The sequence below is a fragment of the Aythya ferina genome (genome assembly GCF_964211825.1).
Source record: "Aythya ferina genome assembly, chromosome: Z".
Lineage (NCBI taxonomy): Eukaryota > Metazoa > Chordata > Aves > Anseriformes > Anatidae > Aythya > Aythya ferina.
Genome location: NC_140299.1, coordinates 56,393,624 through 56,418,619, shown reverse-complemented (window position 1 = coordinate 56,418,619; position 24,996 = coordinate 56,393,624). Strand labels below are relative to the sequence as shown.

The following is a 24,996-nucleotide window of genomic DNA, read 5'->3' as shown; positions in this document are numbered from 1 at the left end:
TCTAAAAGCTAGTAAACAAAATATTTGTTTTCTAGCCTGTAGCCCTTTTAAAAAATGGAAATAAAATATTTTAACATGCTTCAGATTTATGAGATCCTGAGATAGGAACCATAAAAATGCAGTGAGCTTATTAAAGGTAGGCTATTTATATTAAAAATAATTCCTTACTTAAAACAGATAATTTTGTAGCAGTATAAATTAAAAATTCAAGAATTCAACTTAATGACAGGAAATTCTCTCATTTCTTCCAGTTTATGATTAGAAGAATCCCCTTTTAGACACTAGAAGTTACACTAAGGAATTATTTCCTCCATAAATCATCAGAACATATATAAAACAGATTTATGGAGCACACTCAGTCTAAAACATGCTTCCTGCAAGACTAAGACCCATGAGCTGCATATACAAGAGGCTGAAGAGCCTCAGCAATAAGTATTTCAGTGTATTTATACAGTCCTATAAAGTCAGCCTTTGTGAATATCATGGTGTCTGCTCCAGGAAACGAAAAATTAAAAGTTTCACAATTGTAAAAAACGTCATGATGTTCTTGGCTATAAGCCCAGAAAAATCAAGGAATTAAATTAAAAAAAAAAAGTCAAGGAAGTCTTAAGAGAAGGACCACCAATAAGATCACAGAATCACAGAACTGTAGGAGTTGGAAGGGACCTCAAAAGATCATTGGGTCCAACCCCCCTGCCAAAGCAGGTTGCCCAGGTAGGCATCCAGACAGGCCTTGAATATCTCCAGAGAAGGAGACTCCACAACCTCCCTAGGCAGCCTGTTCCAATGCTCCATCACCCTCACCGTGAAGAAGTTCTTTCGCATGTCAGTGCAGAACTTCCTGTGTTCTAACTTGCAGCTATTGCCCCTTGTCCTATCCTCACAAACCACTGAGAAGAGGTTGGCTACATCCTTCTGTACCCCACTCCTCAGATATTTATATACACTGAGGAGATCCCCTCTCAGTCTTCTCTTCTCAAGGCTGAGCAGACCCAGGTCTCTCAGCCTTTCCTCATAAGGAAGATGCTCCAGGCCCTGTATCCTGTCTGTGGCCCTCCACTGGACTCTTTCCAGGAGATCCCTGTCTTTCTTGTACCAGGGAACCCAGAACTGGACACAGTACTCCAGGTGAGGCCTGACCAGGGCAGAGTAGAGGGGGAGGATCACTTCCCTTGACCTGCTGGCCACGCTCCTTTTAATGCACGCCAGGATCCCATTAGCCCTCTTGACCACAAGGGCACAGTGCTGGCTTATGGTCAACCTGTCATCCACCAAGACCCCCAAGTCCTTCTCCTCAGAGCTCCTCTCCAGCAGGTCATCCCCCAGCCTGTACTAATACTTCGGGTTGTTCCTTCCCAAGTGCAGGACTCTACACTTGCTCTTATTAAATCTCATTTGGTTTCTTCCTGCCCATCTCTCCAGCCGGTCCAGGTCTCGCTGAATGGCAGCACAGCCTTCTGGCATGTCAGCCACTCCTCCCAGCTTTGTGTCATCGGTGTACTTGCTGAGAGCAGACACTATTCCCACATCTAGGTCTTCTATGAAGATGTTGAACAAGACTGGACCCAGCACCAACCCCTGGGGAACACCGCTAGTCACAGTCCTCGAGCCAGACTCTGCTCCTCCGATCACCACCCTCTGAGCTTGGCCAGTCAGCCAGTTCTCGACCCACCTTGCCGTCCACTCATCTATCCCACACTTTCTCAGCTTTGCTAGTAGGATGTCATGGGAGACAGTATTGAAAGCCTTGCTAAAGTCAAGGTAGATGACATCCACCGCTCTCCCCATATCTAAACAGCTGGTGATGCCATCATAGAAGGCAACAAGGTTGGTCGAGCACAACTTTCCCTTGGTGAATCCATGCTGACTACTCCTCATAACCTTCTTCTCTTCCAATTGCTTGGAGACGGCATCCAGAACAAGCTGCTCCAATACCTTTCCAGGGACAGAGGTGAGACTGACTGGCCTGTAGTTTCCCGGATCCTCCTTCCTGTCCTTCTTGAAGACTGGAGTGACATTGGCTATCCTCCAGTCTTCAGGCACCTCACCTGTTCTCCAGGACCTTTCAAAGATGATAGATAGTGGTTTGGCAATCACATCTGCCAGCTCCCTTAGCACACGCAGATGCATCCCATCAGGACCCATGGATTTGTGTGTGTTGAGCCCACTCAGACACTCCCGAACCACTCCCACGTCCACCAGGGGGGAGCCCTCCATTTCCCAGACCCTTTGTCCTATTGTCAGGCAATACTGAATTCAGAGATACTGAAGCAAAGAAAGCATTCAGTATCTCTGCCTTCTCAGCATCTCCCATGACCAGGACACTTCCCTCATTCAGCAACGGATTTTATACTAAGGATAATGTGGGTCCCTTGCTGAAAATATATTTAAAATATATTTAAAAGATAATACAAATTGATAAAAAGTCCCTCTCCAGCTTCCATTAGAAACCGTTTAGGTACTGAATGGCTGCTACAACATCTCCCTAGAGCCTTCTCTTCTCCAGGCTGAATGTCCCCATCTCTCTCTGCTTGTCTTCATAGGAGACGTGCTCTATCATGATCATCTTCATGGCCCTCTTCTTGACTCTCTCCAACAGGTTCATGTCCTTCTTATGTTGGGCTTGTCAGAGCTGAACGCTGTTCCTGGTGGGGTCTCAAGAGAGTAAAGAGCAAGAATCCATAGGTACTTGTGTACGCTAAGTATCTAAGTATTGAGATTTTCTTTAAAGGCCTCATCCACTATGCAAAAACTTAACTGATTCATCTCTTCTGATTACCACCCATACAACCAGTAGGGGGAAAAAGCATAAGAAAGGAAATCCAGAGGAAAGGAGTGATGGGAAACTAAACCACACATTTTTTATTTAACATATTTATTAAAAGCTGAAGAAAATTTGTTACAATGAAAATGTTCTATAAAACAAATTCTAAATTTCAGCTTGAGTTGACTTTTTTGACAGCCAATTGAAATTTGCATGGCAATGTTTGTAGAATTTGCTGTTTCCCTTGGAACCAATATCTTAAAAAGCAGAAAATAGGTATTCAACCCCTTTCCTAGAAAATGTCTCCTTAAGCTATCTTCTCACTTGTTTAAAGGTACAAAATTTTGGACAATGATGTCTTTTCATCGTAATTACTAACAAGCCAGTATCAAAATCAAAGTCTGCTGTATTTAGCCTAACCTACAGCTAGATACCTTCTGTTTCTTTCCACAAACTATCCAGACCTCAAGAAAATCTGGACTCAATTTTAAACTCAATTCTAATTTGTCTGTCTAGACTAGAAATGTACTTACATACTACAATGACATTACAAATCACATCTTAGAGAACATAGTCTTGACAAGAAATTGAAACTTTTGTGAAAAGTCTTGAAAATAATTTTAAAGTTGTCTTTATCTAGGTACAAAGGCACTGCAGAGCACAAAATAGTGGGAACCATCTTTGGAAGTTTAGCATGCAAAAATATAACAGAAGTAGTCAGTAAAAACTAGAAATATATATTTTCTATTATTCGTCACATAATGAAATGCTAATCTTCCCATTACAACATCATGCAAGTAGCAATATATTAGTGCTTAGCAGGACAGTTATCTGTTGCTTTTACCTTATAGATATCCTTATCTATCCATAAAGCCTAGCAAGCTGGCAGGAAGCACGTATTCACTGGCATGCAATATAAATAATAACAAGCATTATTACTTATTTGATGCCATTTGAAATTGATTACAGATGACTAAAAATAAATCTGAGTTCCTAATATCTCGTGGAAAAAGCAGAAAGAATGATTCATAACTATCAAATATTAAGCATGTCTTGTTGGCACTGTTAAGTTGTGACCAGGTTGCTATTTTCCATTTTATTCAACAAGAGTTAGGACAACTCTTTGCATTATAAAAAAGGCAAAATTTTTGTTCAAATGTCTGATCTTATTGTTACAGAAATGTGTAGTTTTCATTGTTTGTTTGTTTGTTTAAAAAAAAAAACAAAAACAAACTGATGTGACTTTTCTGTCAGGGATCAATCATTACCAAAAGAAGCCAAGTCTAATTTAAGGGACACCTCACTTATCATAAATGCAACTACCTTTTCTAACTGAAAAGTATATTTTTCTAGTGTTTGGAATGCTTACTTACCCTGCACACTAATATGAATGAAATAGCCAACAAACAATATTTGGGAGAAAAGAACACTTAACAAGATAGATAAATGGGGTTACAATCACTATTTCCCACTGCATAGTTCTAACAATTTACAATCTGGTCATCTAGGCAGGCAGTGGTGAAACTAGCAGGTTTTTTTTTGCCCACCTTGCAGTAATCTCCAATTACACTTCATGACTATAAGTCTTTGTACTGGGTCTGGCTGGAATGTTAACTTTCCTGGCAGCAGCCCATTCAGTGCCGTACTCTGTACTTGTAGCTGGAACAGCAGTGTTATCACACCAGTGTTGTGTCTACTGCTGAGCAGCAGTGGCACAGCATTGGGCCTTTCTCTAACCCTCCTAGGGGGTGGGCAAAAAAGTGAGGAGAGAAACATCACTAGGGCAGCTGACCTAAACCAATCAAAGGGATATTCCATACCATGTGGTGTCATACTCAGCAATAAAAGGTGGAAACAGGAAGAAGAGGGGAGGGGTGGGCTCTCGTTGAGAAGACGTCGGTCCTCCTCTCGAACACCGGCTGCGTGCGTTGAGGCCTTGCTTCAAGGACGTGGTCAATCATCGCTCATTTGTGGGAAGTAGAGAGTAATTTCTTTCCTCTGCACTTCCATATAGCTTTCATTTATTTTTTGTTTGTTTTCCTCCCTTTTTCCCCTTTCCCTTTTATTTCCCCTTAGTTAAATTGTTTAGTTCATGGTAGTCTTTATTTAATTATTATAATTATTTCCCTTTAATTAAATTATCCTTATCTCAACCCGTGAGTTGTTCTTTGCTTTACTTCTCCCCCTCGTTATCTAAAGGAGGGGGAGTGAGAGAGCGGTTGTGGGGTTTAGCTGCCCAGCACGGTAAAACCACCACAGTCTTACTGGATAGCAAGTGTGATTTAGGCTAAGGTGTGTCACGCTGCGGGGTGTGACATGTTTTTGTTAGCTGCAGTCTAGACTGTCTCACTCCACTAACACCTCCAACTAACACTCTCAGCTCAGCTCATTTTTTCCCCTTCTTTTTCCTCATGGAGAAGAACTATAGGTCATGCTGAGAACATGTCCCTCAACTTAGAGGATGACTTTTAAGTATTTTCTTCTCCCTTACAGGCATATAAAATCACAAGAAAATCACTTCTCTGTCCTTTGGGTTGTAACCTGCAAGTTACTGCCTTAAATTAGGGTGACCTCTTACTCCAGCACATGTACACAGACTTTGTTGTTCAAGACTTCTGAACAGTGTTAGAACAAGAACTTATTGATATTGGTTCACTTTCCATAGAAATAAAGCTCAAAGTTTAAAAACAACACATGAAAAACATATTTCTGCAATTCTGCAATGCCAGTTTTCTTTTTTTTTTTTTCTTTTCACATATCTCATCTTCAACAAAGATGAGTAGAGCTCATCTCCTTGTTCTTGCTCCCTTGCCTGTCAGAGCATTTTCAGAGAGTGTAGGTGAATATTCACACATAAACATTTTTAAAGGTGTTTTCTGGGAACAGTGTACAAGCAAATTTCAAAGAGCAGAATATTTGGAAAAGTAAAATGGAAAAAGATATACAAAGTCATATCATTAAAAAAAGTCAGTTATCTCTGGCTTGTGTTGCAACTCAAGACATATAGAAAGCTGTTAGTCTCTCTGTTAATGACTACTTTCCTTGCAGTTACTTAATCAAACTTATCTGTCTTCTGGGATGCTGTAATAAAAATAATATTAAAAAAAAAAAAATCCAGTGAAATATCTCCTGTCTATATAAAATAAAAGATCAGATGAAAAATGAACAACTGCAGGAGAAGAACTGTGTTCCTATATATCATAACATTTACTTTGAGAAAGTTATATTGATTTCTATCTTCTAAGAGAGAGGCAACCCTTTTTTGAACAAGGGAAAAGAATACCTCCAGTCTCTGCAAATTTTCAGAAGTTCACTACCAAAGAGAAAACATATTGTTTTGTTTACTCATTGCAAATGTGGATCACTCCAGGTAAATCATGAATTTCAGAAAGTGTTGTTGATCAGCAGTTTGCCCATCATCAGCTGTACTGTGGGATAAATAACACCAATATATCCAGTGAGCTACTACAAAATCAAATTTACATCTAAATTTATGATCTACTTACCTCTTTGAAATGGAAACTATAATGATTTCCTGTCTTTTTTCCCTTGTGCCTTTTATCTGTTAAGATGGTTATATTTCCAAGTAGGGGCTGTCTCTCAGCATGCGGGTGTGTACAACAGTTAACATAATATGGATCAAGCCAATATGGATCTTAATCCAATATGGATCTTAAACCAATATGTCTTAAAAAGAAAATAATAGTTACTTCTTATTGTAATCTTAGTAATGGTAAATGTCTTGGTTTTGAGTAACACTGCTTTACCATTCATAAGACTATACATAACTGCAGCCTCAGGAGAACTTCTACTATACTTACAGAGACTGAATCAATAAATTAAATTTTCTATTATCTTTTTTTTTTTTTTTTCTTTTCCACTGTTAGCAACATTAAGCTCTGTGAAATCATGAGAACTTCTGAGTATTTTTGATAAGATTAGACTGATTTATTGGTTTAATTATCAGTGGTTCGGTTTTTATTAGATAGGGTTCCTGTTGATGTGCTGCATCATTTGACATTCTGAAGAAGATATTGCTGTGATTCCCTTTGCTGCATCATCTGAAAAACAGCAGGGAGTTTTATTTCAATTCCTTGTTTCTTTTTAAATCTCCTTTGCTAAACAACTGTTTCTTCTGAGGACTTTTTTACACTCAAGTTTTAAACTTTATCTCAAATAAGAATGGAGAAAAGGAAAAGGAAAAGGAAAAGGAAAAGGAAAAGGAAAAGGAAAAGGAAAAGGAAAAGGAAAAAAGGAAAAGAAAAAGAAACAGAAAAAGAAAAAGAAAAAGAAAAAGAAAAAGAAAAAGAAAAAGAAAAAGAAAAAGAAAAAGAAAAAGAAAAAGAAAAAGAAAAAGAAAAAGAAAAAGAAAAAGAAAAAGAAAAAAAAAGAAAAAGAAAAAATGGATGTCATCCACGAACTGGACAGGTTTGAGAGGTGGGCCTGTGTGAACCTCATGAGGTTCAACAAGGCCAAGTGCTCTGAGCTGGGGCAATCCCAAGCACAAGTACAGGCTGTGTGGAGAATGGGTGGAGAGCAGCCCTGAGGAGAAGGACTTGGGAGTGATGACTGACAAGAAGCTCAGCTGGCTGCATTAAAAGTAGCATGGCCAGCAGGGCTGCAGAGGTGATTGTCCCCCTCTGCTTTGCTCTCATGAGGCTCTACCTGGAGCACTGCGTTCACTACAGGGGCTTCCAGCACAAGAAGGACATGGACTTATGAGAGTGAGCCCGGAGAGGGCCATGAAGATGATCAAGCAGCTGGAACACTTCTCCTATGAAGAGAGGCTGAGCTGGGGGTTGTTTGACCTGGAGAAGAGAAGGCTCTGGATAGACCTTATAGGCCTTCCAGTACCTATAGGGGACCTACAGGAAAGCTGGGGACTCTTTGTCAGGGGGTGTAGTGACAAGGGTTAATGGTTTTAAACTAAAAAGGGGTGGGTTTAGGTTAGATAAAAGTAAAAAATTCTTTACTATGAAGGTGATGAATTCACCAGGAACTGGTTGCCCAGAGAAGCTGTGGATGTCCCATCCCTGGCAGTGCCCAAGGCCAGGCTGGATGGGTCTTGGAGCAACCTGGTCTGGTGGGAGGTGTCTGTGTTCCCTCCCATGGCAGGGATTTTGGAATTAGATGATTTTTAAGGTCACTTCCAAGACAAACCATTATATGATTCTATAAGCAGCATCAGCTGAACTTTGCAAAGATGGATGGGAATCAGATGTGAAGCTCAGCTGATACCTCTAACTTTTTTTCTTAATGTAGGTGACACTTAAAAATGTATTCTTTATATACCTAGCTTCTAAGAGTACAGGATGTGCAGAATTTTTGTAGAATTTATGTAGAATTTAGATGTATTGTCATTATGACAAAAAGCACCTACTGCAAAGCTTAGAGGGGGTGTGCTGCTGTTTAGGAAGACAGATGCTTCACTACTAGTTATTTGCCAGCAGTAAAAAAACTATTCCTTAATTCAGCAAAATTTTTTGATCTGGATGTGTTTGGCATTATAAATATAAATAGTATCCTGAATTGTGGCAAAAGGTCTCATATTTCTTCCCTAGCTGTCTGTAATTTACTATGATGATGACTAATAATACACAGATCTGTTCTCTTTACATTCCTGGTAGATCAACAGCTTCATATCAGTGGTCTGCCTTTTATCATGTCTATGATGAAATGTATTTTTTATCACACATGAATAAAAGTTGGGATTTTTACAGACCATGATACTAATTCTTATTAGCATATGTTTTTTAGAAACTAACTATGTTTTCATTTACACTTAGTATTTTCATTTGTTTGTATGATGGTAATTGCATTTTCATGCTTACATGCCAGAAATAATGCTCTGGATTTTCATATCTTTTCAAATTAGTGAATAGGTGCTTAAACTAGGAAAGACACAGAAGTTAATCTATACTTTTAAGAGCATGATAGTGATCAGAGAAAAAAAAAAATATCCTAAAAAGTAGATATTATGATCACAGTGCTGATACAGCCATACAAATTGAACTCTGGTTCCTGGCTCTCACACTTCTATTGAATAAAACAGAGTATTTTTTATGCCCTTGTTGGGTTTCTTCATATGGAATACTAACTGTGGAACATCTAGGAATGTGAATTCTTTTTATCTAAGACACCAATCTAAGCATCTGCTATTGAATACAGTGTTTAGAATTATACTCTGTGACAGAGCTTAAATAAGAGTCTATGATCAGGCAGCTAATTTGCAGCTGGGTCTTTGGAACTTGAGTATTCAGGAGGAGAACTACGAGGAAGTGAAATTTATTGGCCACATCCGAATAGATACTATGGATCCTAGATATTTTTCCTTAAAGATTTAATCTAGAATGCATACTGGAGTGTTCTTGAGCTTTGTACCTAAGCTTTGTACAAATTAAATCTCTGAAGCTAAGTTAAAATCCCTGAAGTGGACTGTGTAAATATTTGGGAAGTAAATTACCAACTAAGATTATGTATCTAAATCATAGCGTGTCCTATTAAAATCACAAAAATATTTACAGTAATAGATTTTTTATGGGAAACACAGAATACTAGTGGACCACCAGAGGCCCAAGCAAAAGGAACAAATTAATATGCTGACATCTAGAAGCAAAGAAAAAATGAGCAATGGTGGATGGAAGGCAAAGTTTGGCCTAATGAATCCTGGAGCTTTCCTAGAGGTTTTTAGAGGCAAGCATACCACTAAGGTGGTGGAAGAAAACATTCACTCTGAATGCAAGATTTAAGTAATAGAAGGAAAAAGGGGGGGTGAGAGAGAAAGAGAGACAGTCTTGAGAACACCTGCCATCTCACTCAGGTGTCAAAAAAGAAAGAGCTTGCAAGATGGCAATAGATGGTCTATAGCTGATGTGAGATATGTGCTGAACACTGGGATGTCTGCACTGGTGAGATTCTGTTTGAATTACAAGGTTTGTAATTCCAGTAAGAGGGTAAAGTTCTCACCCTGGAGAAAACAGGTTCACTCTCAGTCAGTATGAACCTCTGTGGGAACTGTCTATGCATGAAGAAGCAATGAAACTAAGGAAAATAAGAAGTGACTCTAAAGAGCGAGATACCACATTTCATGAGTATGAAACGCAAGATGGCAGCTATCCAAGTTCCCAAGAACATTGAAACTTATGAAAAGAAGCTTTAAAACAGCTTTTAACAAAGATTTTACTGATTTTAGTAGTAGCATGTCCAGCTGCTGCCTTTGGCCTGTCCCTCTGCTTATCCCTTATAAATAGAATCCACCTTTTCTTTTTTTTTTTTTCATCAGTTTTTCATCAGTTCTTCATTTTCTGCTGGAGTCTCTGGGACCCTCTGACTGAGGTGTGACAGTTTCTGAGACTTTGAAACCATATGTAGGCAGGTAAGAAGTCTAAAGATGAGTAACAGTTTACAGTTACAGCATAATTAGTACTGATGTAGTCAGAGGACTTCATGTATATTAGCAGATATATTTCAACATTGCCCTAAGCCATAGGTCACTGCTTTTTTAAACTATTTAAACTGCACACAAAGAGAAAATATGGTCAATTCACAATTTGACAAATATTATTTAATTTTAAGTTCCCTTTGTATCACCAGGTCAGACCTGTGCTATACATGAATATCCCAGGTAACAAAGTAGACATGTTAGAATTATTTTTTATTTCACAAAGGAAATGGTTTGTTAACTGAAATAAAAGAGACTGACAAAACTCTGCTTATGTAGTTATTTCATAATAATCGCCCACTGCATTTTTCTAGCTCTTAAATTGACTACTGTTCTGCATTTCAATCTATTTAAAATCCTCAGAAAAGTATTTTGTTTGATTCATATGTCAAAAAAAAAAAAAAAAAAAAAAAAAAAGACTAAGAGAACAAATTACTGTAGAAGAAAAAGATTTTTAATGAAAGTCGATAGAATCTGATGCACAAAAAGCAGCAGTTTAGCCTTTTAATTATTCCACAGGATGAAAAAGCAGATGAGAAGATCCTTCACAGATTCTAGAAATATATGTGGGCATTAGTGCTTGCTGGTATTAAAAGACCTAGTTCATTCAATTTTCACCTTATTCTTCTATTGCTAGGATTATTCTGAAAAGCTGTCCATTTGCAGATTACAATAGTGTGAGAACTTATCCATTGTGTTTGGAAGTTTTCCTTAATATTTATTAGATATAAAAATATTTCTGCACCTTTTCCAAACAGGTACACTTGAAAATGGTTTTTTATTGAATTTTATGGTTATGTCTCTGAAAAATTTCCAATAAGCACACTTGTCTTTGTGTGCCTCAACACTGAAATCTATCCGTGGACTATATGGCTCTAAATTCATTGTACTGCATCCTGGAGAAAAATCCTCGGCAATTCCATAGAAAAACACCATATATGTTTTAGTATTGGGATGCTTCTCAGTCATTCAAGACAAGAACTGTCAAAAGGATTAAACTTATATTTGTGGTGTTACTAGTAGTAGATGTTTAGGAAATCACAAAGGCTGTTATAATCAAATTACAAAAAAATAAATAATAAATAATTCTATTTTGATAACTGATCTTTTAAAATAATTTTCCTGAACCTTAATCTTTCAACAATCAAAACAATTAAAACATTAAAGTTAATAAATTTGTACAATATTCATATAGGTTTCTAATTCTCTGAATGCCTGTCTAAATTCATAGTCTATTAGGGGCCATGTTTCTCCTTGTTGTAATTCATTTAAAGTCACAGCAGCTACATCACAGATGAATTTTTCACAGTGTGCTCTACTGGATGTCACAGTGAACAGCTCTGAATAGTTCTATTGACTAATTCCACAACTAATTGTTGTAATTTAAAATAGTGAAAACATCTGGAATAATAATGAGCCTTAGATCTTTTGCACTGTTAGATTTTCAGAGAGATAACCCTCTGGCAATACCTGATTTATATTTAAGCCCTATGTTTGTTCTCAGTGAAGGGAGGGGGGGGAGAAGGGAGGAGGAGGAGGAAAGATGTTTTTAGATTTTATTTTCACAGTGTTCTAATCTGCTAGTGATGGGCAATAAATTATATTATTTTCTGTTTTATCTGTTTTTAAAATAATTTTAATAAATTATACTAATTTCTTTTTATTATTTAATCTCTACAGTAATGTCTCTTTTTGGCTGTGATGGTGATTGGTGAGCTGGATTGGATCTCTCTGTCTTATCTAAACCCTTGAAACCTTTTTCATCATATTTTCTCCTCCTGTTATTTTGAGAAGGGAGATTGAGAATGTGGTGTGGTGGAATTTAGCTACTCTTCATTGTGAAACCACTACATTTCTCTTCATCTGTGTAGGAGCATTTTCTGCACAGATCAGATTAAAAAGCACCTGTAGTTTGACTCATGTTTAAAATCTGTAAAAGCAGCTCCTCCCTTCTGACATGCTAAGGCTACTGCTATTGGTGCAGTACTTTGACTTAAAATCCCATCAAAATAAGAGAAGTGGTAACTGGAAGGATGTCCCCCATTTGCTTTTCAGTAATCCTTTTTCCTGTAGATGGAAAGCATTCTGAACTGTGCTCTCTGATGTATTCCCCATTCTTCTCTCTTGCTAGAAAGAAGATGGACATTTGAGTCATAGTGCCAGTGATGATGGATAAGAAAGATGGCTGTATGTGTGGTGTGGATAAATTCTTCCATTAAAGTGAGAATGATTTTATCCTTTGCAAATGCTGTGTCTGTTTACTGTCTTTTAAGTGCCAATGGACTCAGGCTGTTAGAAGAAAGCCGTTTTCTAGTAAGAAAAAAACACAGAACATACATATAAAGATATATACAAAAAGAATCCCCTAAATTAATAATAATTATTATTATCATTATATATATATATTTTAATTATTTAAATTATTCAGATATTTAAGAACCTTTTTGTGACAGGATTTCACAAACACAAATTAGTCTTCAAGAAAGAGATCTGGTTGCATGTTTTCATCCTAAGCCAGGAAAATGAAAATCTTTTCTCACAGAGCATAGAAACAAATCTTTACATAGTACATGTATATTATTAGGAAAGTAAACTATTGATGATCCTTTTTTAAACTGCTGATACAGCATTTAAATACTATCTTCCATTATTTTTGCTTCAAATAATTAATCCTAAAGAGAAATTGGACTACATAATTTATAGGTTTCCTTAAAATATCCCTTACATTTGTGTATTGCATTCATTTATTAAAGTAGTCGTACTTTGTTTATCTAAGATTTTGCTCTTGTCAAAATCTATGTAAAGTGAAATGCATATCTTTGTCTTCCTATATCCAAAAAATAATGGCTTATCAAATTATCATTTGCTAGGAGTCACAGGATTTATGGTCATTCCTCATTTGAAAGCTCTGTGTCTGCCTGTGAGTTTCCTGAATTCAATAAGAAAAGGGACAGAGGCACACTCCAAAACATTTGGGTATTTAAGGCATAATACAAGCTGGAAAACATACATAAAATTTACTTCAGTCTAGGGAAGGAACTAAACCTATGACTTCCACTTGCCAGTCAGGTTTTTCTCTCTCACATGATAAAAAGCCAGGACTGCTTTCTGCAGTACAGTTCTTTAAAGTGAAAAACTCTGGGATTTGGGAGAGTGAAATTCTCTGTTTTCTTCAAAATTTAAAATCTAAGTCTAAATCTAAATATCTAAGTGTCCACATACCTATTATCTGAGTCCTCCTGCTAGATCAAGATCTACTTGGCAGAGGACTTTGGGTGCTCCCTTTGATGGCTCTTAGAAGTCCAGAGAGGCTGTAGGTTCACCTATGGAGCCATTTCAGTGCCCAGCTAGGAACATCTCAGAAAATGACACATCAAAAACCAGGGCTCCTCGTGAGCCTGTAAGCTTAGAGGGCCAAGGATTGAATTATATTTTTTGGACTTACTTATGTACAGCTCACCTAAACCAAGTTCTGAGTTTCACTATCTTTTCCTGTATCCAAGTCCAAGAATGTAGGCCAGGCAGAGATTTCTTTTTTTGTTGTTTGTTTTTGTTTTTTAAAAGAAGGGTTCCTTAGTAGATATTTTTCATTTTCTGGACCACTACAGCTTATACGTAGGAATTTATTCTAGGCAACAAGATGCTGAGCTAAACGAGGATTGTCTCAGAAACTAAATTCAGGGTAATTTCTCTTTTAGTAGGAAGAAAAGATTAAATGTATGTTTCATTTTTCTTATTATTTTCAATGGAATTTCAGGGGAAAACATCATCTAACATGCTGTATCTCAATTGTACTTCATGTTGTTCCCACAATCTTAACAACACCAACAAAATCAACAACAGAAGTGAGAAGATAGGTAGGTTTTCACCTCAGAAAAGAAACAGTTCATTGACGAAGGGAGAATGGAAATTAGGTAATGGGAAAGAAGCAAATAGGGATTGATGTCAGGTCACTCAAACAACACAAACCTGACACACCAGGTTCACTAGGGCAGAAATAGGGCAGAGAACAGAACTGCCTTATGGCAGTGTCCCAGGTGGCGCAGCAACTGCCTGTGGTTCAAGCACACTTTTTCCATGGCAAAATGCATGGATCTATTGGTGCCTTTTTTGTATAACTAGATGAGAATTCCTGAAAGCAAAATGTTTGTTGAAATATTTGTGGAAAGCTATTATTCAACAGATCTTGTTTTAGAAAGAAAATAAGGAAAAATAATTCTGGTAAGATCCAAGTATTTTTACATTTTGTTTCTTGAAGTAAAATTGTTAAAGTGTTTTTCATCTAAGAAATGTGTGGAGTATTTAACGTCACTTGACATCACATATCTATCTGGATTTTTACCTTCATTCTTAAAGTTTTTACGTTCCATGTCCAAGCAGGGCAAAACTGTAAAGGAATGCCCTAGACCATGGGAACAATAGGTCTCTCATAGCTTAGCACATGCAGGGAGCTGCAAGTGAGGTAAGTGTGGTGGTTTTACCGTGCTGGGCAGCTAAACCCCACAACCGCTCTCTCACTCCCCCTCCTTTAGATAACGAGGGGGAGAAGTAAAGCAAAGAACAACTCACGGGTTGAGATAAGGATAATTTAATTAAAGGGAAATAATTATAATAATTAAATAAAGACTACCATGAACTAAACAATTTAACTAAGGGGAAATAAAAGGGAAAGGGGAAAAAGGGAGGAAAACAAACAAACAAAATAAATGAAAGCTATATGGAAGTGCAGAGGAAAGAAATTACTCTCTACTTCCCACAAATGAGCGATGATTGACCACGTCCTTGAAGCAAGGCCTCAACGCACGCAGCCGGTGTTCGAGAGGAGGACCGACGTCTTCTCAACGAGGGCCCACCCCTCCCCTCTTCTTCCTGTTTCCACCTTTTATTGCTGAGTGTGACACCACATGGTATGGAATATCCCTTTGATTGGTTTAGGTCAGCTGCCCTAGTGATGTTTCTCTCCTCACTTTTTTGCCCACCCCCTAGGAGGGTTAGAGAAAGGCCCAATGCTGTGCCACTGCTGCTCAGCAGTAGACACAACACTGGTGTGATAACACTGCTGTTCCAGCTACAAGTACAGAGTACGGCACTGAATGGGCTGCTGCAGGGAAAGTTAACATTCCAGCCAGACCCAGTACAGTAAGCAGAGCCACACAAAGTGGACAGCTAATAGCACCTCAACCTTATGCTACTAAATTCACCTGACTTGCGTTTCAACTCAAAGGTAAAATAAACCAGCTATTGTCAGAAGTGTGTGTTTATGCTATTATGCCACTTGTTTTAGGAGCCACAACAATCTTCTTCTTTCCACTACCTTATACCTGCATCTTTAGGAGATCTTGAGGTGCTTGCTACATATTCATTTGCTTCCCTCATGCTTTCACCAGAACCAGGAAAGCAGAAAAGTGGGGCTAAAGGTGGTGAAGCTTCTCCACAACATATCTACAAATTTCATTATGCTTAGAAATCCTTGCCTTGCCAATTTCCATTTTCAAGAATTATAAATGGGATCCATACACTGTATTCCCATGTCTTCGGTGTGTTCACTATCATCTGAGTATCATTATCTAGCTCAGTAGTTTGAGAGACCCATTTACCATCCAACACCAGTAACGATGCAGTACACAGCAACTAAAAAAACTCCTGCTCTGAAACATAACACAGGGACTTGTGAAGAACACTCCCATCACTTCTCACAAATAACAAACAGCCCTGGTGAAGAGCCCAGGAGCAGCCAGCCCAGCAGCTGATAACTGTACAGCTGAGATTCATTTCTGGCAGCTTAGAGCATTAATAGGTTTGAGTTATAGCCATGATGGCGTTTTTGGATGCAGAGTTGGTATGAAGAACCAGCACAAGCTGCTTCAGTTTAGACTACACATTAGGATTGGCAGAGCAAAGAGACACCAGTGACCATCTCTAGTAGGACCTTAGGAGAAACTTTTCTTTTGAGCCACTTTGCCAGATATTCATTGAAACCAGAGACATTACATGGGGGCAGTTAGCATATGGGCTGGCATTTTTGATCTGTGGTAAAGACCTTACATATTTGACTGCTTAGTACTCTAGTTGTAATCTCTCACAAAGGAGCATTTTTTCAAACTTTATTTTATAGCAGTAACATGTGGAGCAAAGGGCTGCTGGCTAAAATTCAGTAACGGCACTGATGGATATAAGATGTCAAAGATTTCCAGTTCCAATATCAATACATTTAGAATTTGTATAGGTAAACAATATGGACTGATCCCTTATTCAATTTAGATCTATCTGTCTCTTCAAAAAATATAATAAAAACAAAAATTAAGCAATGGACATAGCACACACTGTGAAAATAATAATGACATAATTGTATTCTTAGGACATATTGTGGTGGTTTTACCCAACTAGACAACAGAGCTCCTCCACAACTGCACTCTCACTCCCCCTCCTCAAAGGGAAAGAGGGAGAAAATATTATGAAAAGGGCTCGAGGATTTAGATAAAGCCATGGAGATCACTCAACAATAATTACCACGGGCAAAAGGGAGTCAGCATTGGGAGATTAATATAATTTACTACCTATTATTGACAAGCTAGAGTGGTAAGAAATTAAAAACAAACTAAAACCACCTTCCCCTCATCCACCATCTTCTATCCACCCCCCATCAATCAAGCAGTGTATGGGAACAGGAGAATGGGGGCTGTGGTCAGTCCCTGATGTCATCTCAGTCCTTTGTCTCTGCCGCTCCCTCACAGTCCCTCTCTGCCCCTGCTCCCCTTGGGGGCCCTCCCACGGGATGCCATCCTTCCCAAACTGAACTTGCGGGGGCTACCCACAGGCTGCAGTTCTTCAAGCACTGCTCCCACACGGCTCTGTCCCACGGGGTCCGTCCATCCGTCCGTCCGTTCATTCATCCATCCATCCATCCATCCATCCATCCATCCATCCATCCATCCATCCATCCATCCCCCCCCAGGAGCAAACTGCTCCAGCACGGGTCCCCCACGAGTGGGCAGCAGCTCCCCCCAGACCTCCTGCTCCTGTGTGGGATCCTCTCCATGGGCTGCAGCCTCCTCCAGGCCACATCCACCTGCTCCACAACCCATGGGGGTGCTGCAGCGTGCTCCATGGGCTGCAGGGGGACAGCCTGCTCCATCAGGGGCCTCTCCCTGCACAGTCCGCAGGGGAACTGCTGCTTGCCTGCAGCACCTCCTGCCCTCCCGCTGCACTCACCTTGACGCCTGCAAGGCTGGTTCTCACTCCTCTCTCTTTCCCAGCTGCTGTGTAGCAGCATTTTTTTTTTCCCTTTCTTAAATATGCTTTCACAAAGGTGCAAACGACTTTGCTTATTGGCTCAGCTCTAGGCAGAGGCAAGTCCCTTTGGAGCCAGCTGAAACTGTACCTTATCTAACATGGGGCAGCTTCTGGATTCTACCAAAACCTTGACACATAAACCCAATATACATGTATACATACTAAAAAGGTAATCAAGTGTGTCTGATTTCTCTTGTATGAAAGAGGATAGAGGGAGGAAGGAAGGGTAATTAATATGTATCATACTTTACCCCCCTCTGTTAGGTTATTTCTTACCTGAGATTTATTTTTTTTCCTTTTTATTGTTAGAAATAAATAATATAAGGATGGGCCACTTAGAAAGCTGTACAATTATTTTTGTTGTATTACAATATGTCATTACGGAGTGTTAATTCATAATTAGGTAATCAATGATATGCTGTCAAATCAGAAGTCTTCCTGAGTCCAGATAATTTTAATCATTATAGAAGAATACTTGTATCTGGTACAGCAACTGACAACACCAATTCCCTTCCAAAGAAAGACCCTGTGGAGAAAAGTCAGACTTTGCACCCAAAGATTGTGTTGACCTCCCCTCTTCCTCTCCCTTCTTACCTCAGGCTGTCCATTGCAGAGGAGAGAATGGAAGTCCTTGGATTCCACAGCCCTGTCTCCTATCAGATTTAATATTCCTTCCTTCCTCCCTCCACTGTTACAGCTCTAGGCTGTAATTTACAAAAGAAAAAAAAAAAAAAAAAAAAAAAAAAAAGTTTAACTAGTTATAAAAAAGCTTCCTGAAAGGGAAGTCCATAGAGTTCAGATAACATCTTTTCATCGTGGTTGTGTAGCATAGATTTATATTCTACTCTTAGCTTCAAAAAGATAAATGAACAAAATAGTTCATGTTGTGTAGGATCAGTACCTTTCAGTTTTATTCAGTGGCTTGTCTCAATTCCCACTGAATGCAATTATCTTTTTTCAACTCATTTTGTAAATTATGTATTTCTTACATATTACCAGTTCTGTTTTGTGCTTAACATCCATGATATGTGGCGTGGCTATCACAACACATGGACTTGGGTAGATAAAACTTTGTATTTAAATATGAGACAAAGAAGAATGAATCATTAGCTGTGTACTAAAGCTGCTATCTAAAGAGTGTGTTTAAATGGAGCTAATAAAGAATCAGAAACAAAATATTTACCTGGTACAAAGAGAAAAAACATTTTCAAAATCATAAAATAATTTCAAAGAATATCAGTCAAGAGATTTGAAAAAAAATAATAAAGACATACAAGATGTCATCATTATGTCAGAGACATTAATTAATGCTTCTTTTGTATTCTCTCAGAAGATCGTATTTATGAAAGCATGACAGAATCCCAAAGAAATATTAAACACTAAATGACCTCTGACAGAGAAATATTGACTGCTCTGCTTTCCACTGGGTATTATCAGAAGCTTTTTTCTTACTCTTTTATTTTTAAATAAAAATAGTATTGCATAGTTTTGATTGTAAAGTATACAAATAAATAAATAAATAAATAAATAAATAAAAGCTGCACCTGTTGGAAATATTCATCAAACTTATGCAAAAGGACATATTATTTTCTGTATTTCAGTCCTGAAATAATCAGAGACTGAATAGGGACCAAGGTCCCTGACTACCTTGGTGAGGACCCTGATCACTGGTCAATGAGGCATTGAGCACATGCTCTCAGACTTCCAGACACTGTTCCAGTTCGATAATGTGAAATAGACAATATTTTAAATTACTAGTATACAAATATTTATTTTAAAATAAAATTAAATATTTTAATTATATATATATATTTAAATAAATAATTTTAAAGTAAAGTGATAGTGAAACTATCAAAAAGAAAAGGAAAGCATCTTACTACATTGCAGTGCTGGTGATTTGGTTGTTTAGCTGGAGGAAAAAAAGTGAATTCAAATCTACTGACCCAGCAGACAGCACTGAACCCAGATCTATCTCAGATAATTTTCTTGATGTGGGAATAGAAATGTTGTTTTTGCAGAGTTACATTGTTTAGAGGAAAGGAATGTGGTATTGAGATATGCTTACAGTGATAAGAAAGTTTAGCAGTTGACCTTGTAAAATGCAGACAACCAGACTCCTTAGAGCAATTAGGTGAAAATCACGGTGTTAAGTCAAGTCAGATAAGTGAAGAAACATTACCACTTTAAACAGTAAAAATGTCAAAAGAAATTTGAAATTTAACAGGCCGGCAACTGAAGGCTATGCATTGTCTGTGAAGCATCAGATAGATTGTGAACCTGGATTACCCACTCAGTGGGGAAACGGGAGGGTTCTGTCATCAAAAAGTATATAAACTGTGTTTTGGAACTAGTGGGTGTGCTCTCTTGCTTGTGGGGCGCCCACCATTGCAATCGCAAATAAATTACTACTTCACTGAGATCCTCGCCTGAGACTAAGTTATTGGCTATGGAGCATTTCTCACACTGAGCTGCCAGACAAGTAAGGCCAAAGAAACAACTTTGTTTCTCTATAAAATATGCATGCCTATGTATAATCAAACTGTGTCTGCATATAACTTTTCAATCTGTGTAAGTTAATATATTCAAACAAAACATTGCTTTACTGAAACATTTCTGTCTCTGTTAAATATTTTACATAAATAACCCAACTAACACATATCTGTTGTCAATATTGGTAGATCCATACTTTACATTACTACATTACTGAAGATTATATACACTTGGGGTCTTACTTCCAGAAAATTTACTAGTGAGTGAGTTTGCATATTTTTAAGTAAAATTCCCAGCACAGTTTATAGAAGTTTTGTGTTAATAAGGACTGTGGGAACTAAGCCTCATATTCGGTGCTATAAGTTGAGTGCTTTATATATTCTTCACTTGTAATTTTTCTATTGTATTTTAGTCTCACCTATAACAAAGGAATTCTGCAAAGAGAGTATGAACCTTTATTGAAATGACATTTTACAGAGACCCCTTAACTTGATTAAACTCCTGACAGTTTTAGTAATATTTTAATAAGGCCAAAAGAATTGCTAGAAGCTTCTAGTCGAGATTTACTTTTGTAGGAACCACAGTATAGGTTAAAATGTTCTAAAAGCCTAAGAATTTTTTTATGCATAGCATAATGCTAAGAAAACAAGAAAATGTTTTAAACTGACAGCAAAATTAATGCCACTTAGAAAAATAAATATATTCCGTATGACAACTTCATCCAGTGTTGGAATTTGGAATGTCTTTAGAGATGTTAAGAAATTTGCAATCATCATATGTCAGCTATGAACTTGGTCTTTTTTTTTTTTTTTTTTTTTTTGGTCTCTCTTTTTTTTTTTTTCTCTCTCTCTGTTTTTTTTTTTTTTTTCTTTTTTCTTTTTTTTTTCTTTTTTCTTTTTTTCTTTTCTTTCTCACTTAGGCTACAATATACAAAATTAAAAACATTCTAAACCTTTCACTCACTTCTTTCGGCTACAATGAGCAGCAAAGCTTTGAAGACCTGAAAGTAGATAGTTGCTTTAGCAAGTATACTTGTTTTGATCTAGGCTTTTATGCCTTGTTTTTATGACATGGTCTGTATTTACTAGCCTATGCTAGTAAATTAGGATTATTACTAAGGACTATTACTAAGGATTATTGCTGAAATGTAGTCATCTATGAGGACATCACCTGGTGTGGTTTTGATAAATGTCACCTGAAATATTGTCAAGCATCGGCTCAGAACTCTGAGCACACTTGGGCTATCCCCATGCCTCCAACCAGCCTATTCTGGTAGATGAGGTCTAATAAGCATTAATGGACAGCCCATTTCAGTCAGAGCCCATGCTCATGTGCATTTCTGGGCACATTTAATTGACTAGTATGCACACACTTTTAGCATATTTAGTGTATTTAGTTCAGGAACGCTGTGCTTGTTACAGTCACCTCTTGACTACTCTGTAGCAATGTCCTGAAATCTGACTTTCAGATAGGCAACAACTACTCTTTTCTGTAAGCAAAATGTTTTTATGTGTTATTATTATGTATTGGCAGGCACATGTGAGTAAATCTGTCTATTTCAGACACTTAAAATTCAAACAGCAGCAGTACCTGGAAAAAAATGTTCTTATTAGGTATCTTTTACCTAAAAATATGACTTCAGAAAAAAAAGTTTATGGCCTCTTTTTGGTTCATAGTCTCAGCTTATGCCTGAGTACAGTGATATGTCAAAATTGGTTGAGAAAATAAAAAGGCAAAGAGTAGGTTAGAACTAATAGTTTTACTCATGGTTCAAGTAGTGAGATTTCAGTGCAAAAGAATTACCAGCATTTTTGAATTATCCTTAAGGTTTTTGACCAATACAATTGGAAAGGAAAGGAATATAGTAAGAAAATAAGTACAAAAAGATGAGGTGTGTATTGTATATAAACATATCTTACTTGGGTTCTGGAAAAGACCTTGCAAAGATATAGTGACATCACAGGTACACAGCTTCACATACCTCCCTGAAAAAATTGTCCAGAGTCAGTAAGAGCAAATAAGAAACTCCTCATCAACACTTCCTTGACTCTGATCTTTCTTTCTTTCTTTATTTATTTAATTCTCATTCACCACATAGCAAATAAATCACAATGCCTTTTTTTTTTTTTTCAAACTTAGGAAACAGCAGCATTTGACTTTTACTTGGACTGAGGACTGTTTTAAGTAGTTTCTTCTCTCTGAAATGAAGAGGTTACATTTTCACATAAATAAAATTCAAACTGGCTGATTGCCAGTCTTGCTTGCACACTCACTTTCAGGCTGACTGTACTCAGGTATACCAAATTTCTATATCCCACTCTTATTGATCTTCAAAATCTCAGCTTCTTGCTATTGAAAAAGGAGGAAGCATACTTGTTTTCTAGGACTTTCTATTCAAAGAGATAGATTTCTTTCAGATTCAACAATGTGCTTAAGTGCATCTTATTGGAATGCATCTTAAGTGCATTATTGGAATCCTCAACAGAACTGAGTATGAAGCACTTACTTCTCAGCAAGTCCAACACTCAAACCCTAATGGAGAAATGTAATGTAATGCAAGAGGGTGTTAAACAGCACTGGGAATAAAAATTTTGCTTGCATAAATTTAATCAGTCCCCAAAGAGTCATAAAATACTTTTTAAAGCTGTTATGCTTCCAAAGGGTATAAAACATAATAGACTGTCCATTTATATTGCATCATCTTCGTGTGTTAGTTGGGAACAGAGTCAAGTTAAAGTTTATGAAGACACTAAGGAAAAATTAATTCTGCATCATAAAAATGTTATCACAGTATTTGTTTCATTAACTGTTTAATTTACTGTGGTTATCTCAGAAGAAAAAAAAAAAAAAAAGTAATTAGAGGAAAAAAATCCACTGTGTTTTATAAGAAACCAGTTATCAACAGCTCTTAAATTCAAAATAAGGCAGAAAACAAAATTATGCCATTTTTCTCATATTTTGTCCAAATGTTTTTGTGGAAGTGAGCAAGGGGTTGGTGCAAAATAAAAATCAGCATACCACTGTTCAGCAGTGTCTTCAACATTTCTCCCAAGATTCTTCCCAACATTTCTCATTGTTTGGTACATTTAGTCAAACTTCAGTTCCAATGACATTTAAAAATCCACAAATTATATAAGGCATATCTGTACCTTCATTTCATGAAAACAATAAAAGTTATCTATCCCAACAGTGGAAACTGTCATGCAGACTATCATCTATGACAGTGGTCTTTGATAATGGTCTCATAAATTTGTCATTTCCTGTTGTTTCTGAGAGACATGACTATGTTTTTCTGTGCCATAGTGCAATCATGGCCATGAATTTACTATAAAAATCACTGGGGCACTAGGACAGTAAAATTATCAGAGGTGATTGCAATCAACTTAATTATGAATGCAAAACTCCGAAAAAAACACCAGACCCCAAGCACTGCAGATGAAAATGTGTTTCTCTAAGAAATTTCCAGAATTACCTTACAATAAAAGAGTAAATGCAGATTGAAAATTCAACACTACTGTTGGAATTTCCTACTTTCTGTAAAATGAAAGTCAACCACCCTGAGAGAGAGAGATATCAAGCTACAAGGGCCATATCCTAGGGAATGCAGATCTCTTTGCAAAATGTTATAAAAAATATATATATATATATAAAAATCAATTCACAAGTGCATATGTCTTTCCTGATAAGCTAGATGTAAATTTCCCCACAGGTCCCTGAATTCTGTACTTTTGACTCTCTATGTGTCCTCAGGCACCAAAACTTATATTCACTTAAGAAATCCTCCTTGATCTTCTCTGAACTCATAAGGAGATTAGTAGCTGCTTCTAGGCAAGAAAGCAAATAAGAGATTTAATAAAGTGCTTTAAATGAATTCTGAGATGACAAAATAGTTGCCTGGCAGATTCTTATGTGCAGAATACAGAGGTGTTCTATTTTATTATTTTATTTTATTTTATTTTATTTTATTTTATTTTATTTTATTTTATTTTATTTTATTTTATTTTATTTTATTTTATTTTATTTTATTTTATTTTTTGTTTGTTTAATTGTTTCATCACAGCTAAAGAACAGAACTCTGATGAAGCCACACTTCTCTCAGCTCTGGACAGTCTGTTTAACTAGTTTTGGGACATGGCAGAGCATGGTAATCTGGGGCACATCAGAAGTACCTACATACTTAAGGAATGAGGTTTCCTTTAGCTGCTGGCTATGGCATCTGTCTACAACATGCTCCTGTGTCCTGGATCTGGAAAGGATGCCACAGATCAATAAACCCATTATGGGGTAGGGGGATAAGTCACTGCAACTCTATACAGCTGTGAGAAGAAAGGAGGAGAGAGATTCTATCTGACAGAGACTGGAAGTTGCAGAACAAACTAGCATGGTTTGAGGTTGTAGAAGTTGTAAAATTCAGTCACTTAAACTGAAGGGTAAACTTGGCTCTTGAACACAGGTGTCTTCTGCTTTTAATGTCAGAAACTTTAAATCATAAAACAAATAACTTTTCCCTTCCCTTCCCTTCCCTTCCCTTCCCTTCCCTTCCCTTCCCTTCCCTTCCCTTCCCTTCCCTTCCCTTCCCTTCCCTTCCCTTCCCTTCCCTTCCCTTCCCTTCCCTTCCCTTCCCTTCCCTTCCCTTCCCTTCCCTTCCCTTCCCTGCCCTGCCCTGCCCTGCCCTGCCCTGCCCTGCCCTGCCCTGCCCTGCCCTGCCCTGCCCTGCCCTGCCCTGCCCTGCCCTTCCTTGCCCTGATCTCGCCCTCTCCTTGCAATGTGATCTGCCCCATGTGGGACCCATGCATGGGCTGCAGGGGGACAGCCTGCTCCTCCAGGAGCCTCTCCCCGCACAGGCTGCAGGGGAACTGCTGCTGCCTGCCTGCAGCACCTCCTGCCCTCCTGTGGCACTCACCTGGGGGCTGCAGGGCTCTCATTTTCTCATTCCTCACTCATTTTCTCATTCCTCTCTCCCAGCTGCTGTTGTGCAGTAGTTTTTGTTTGTTTGTTTTTGTTTTGT

The 24,996-nt window shown here is 37.8% G+C and overlaps 1 long non-coding RNA gene across 1 annotated transcript; it reads left to right on the top strand.

The window, feature by feature from the left end:
* The first annotated feature begins 5,010 nt into the window (after positions 1–5,010).
* Positions 5,011–12,451, top strand: LOC311427321. Its single transcript, XR_014687295.1, has 3 exons — positions 5,011–5,056; positions 10,047–10,139; positions 12,337–12,451. It is a non-coding gene; the product is annotated as an uncharacterized lncRNA (long non-coding RNA).
* The last annotated feature ends 12,545 nt before the right edge of the window (positions 12,452–24,996 follow it).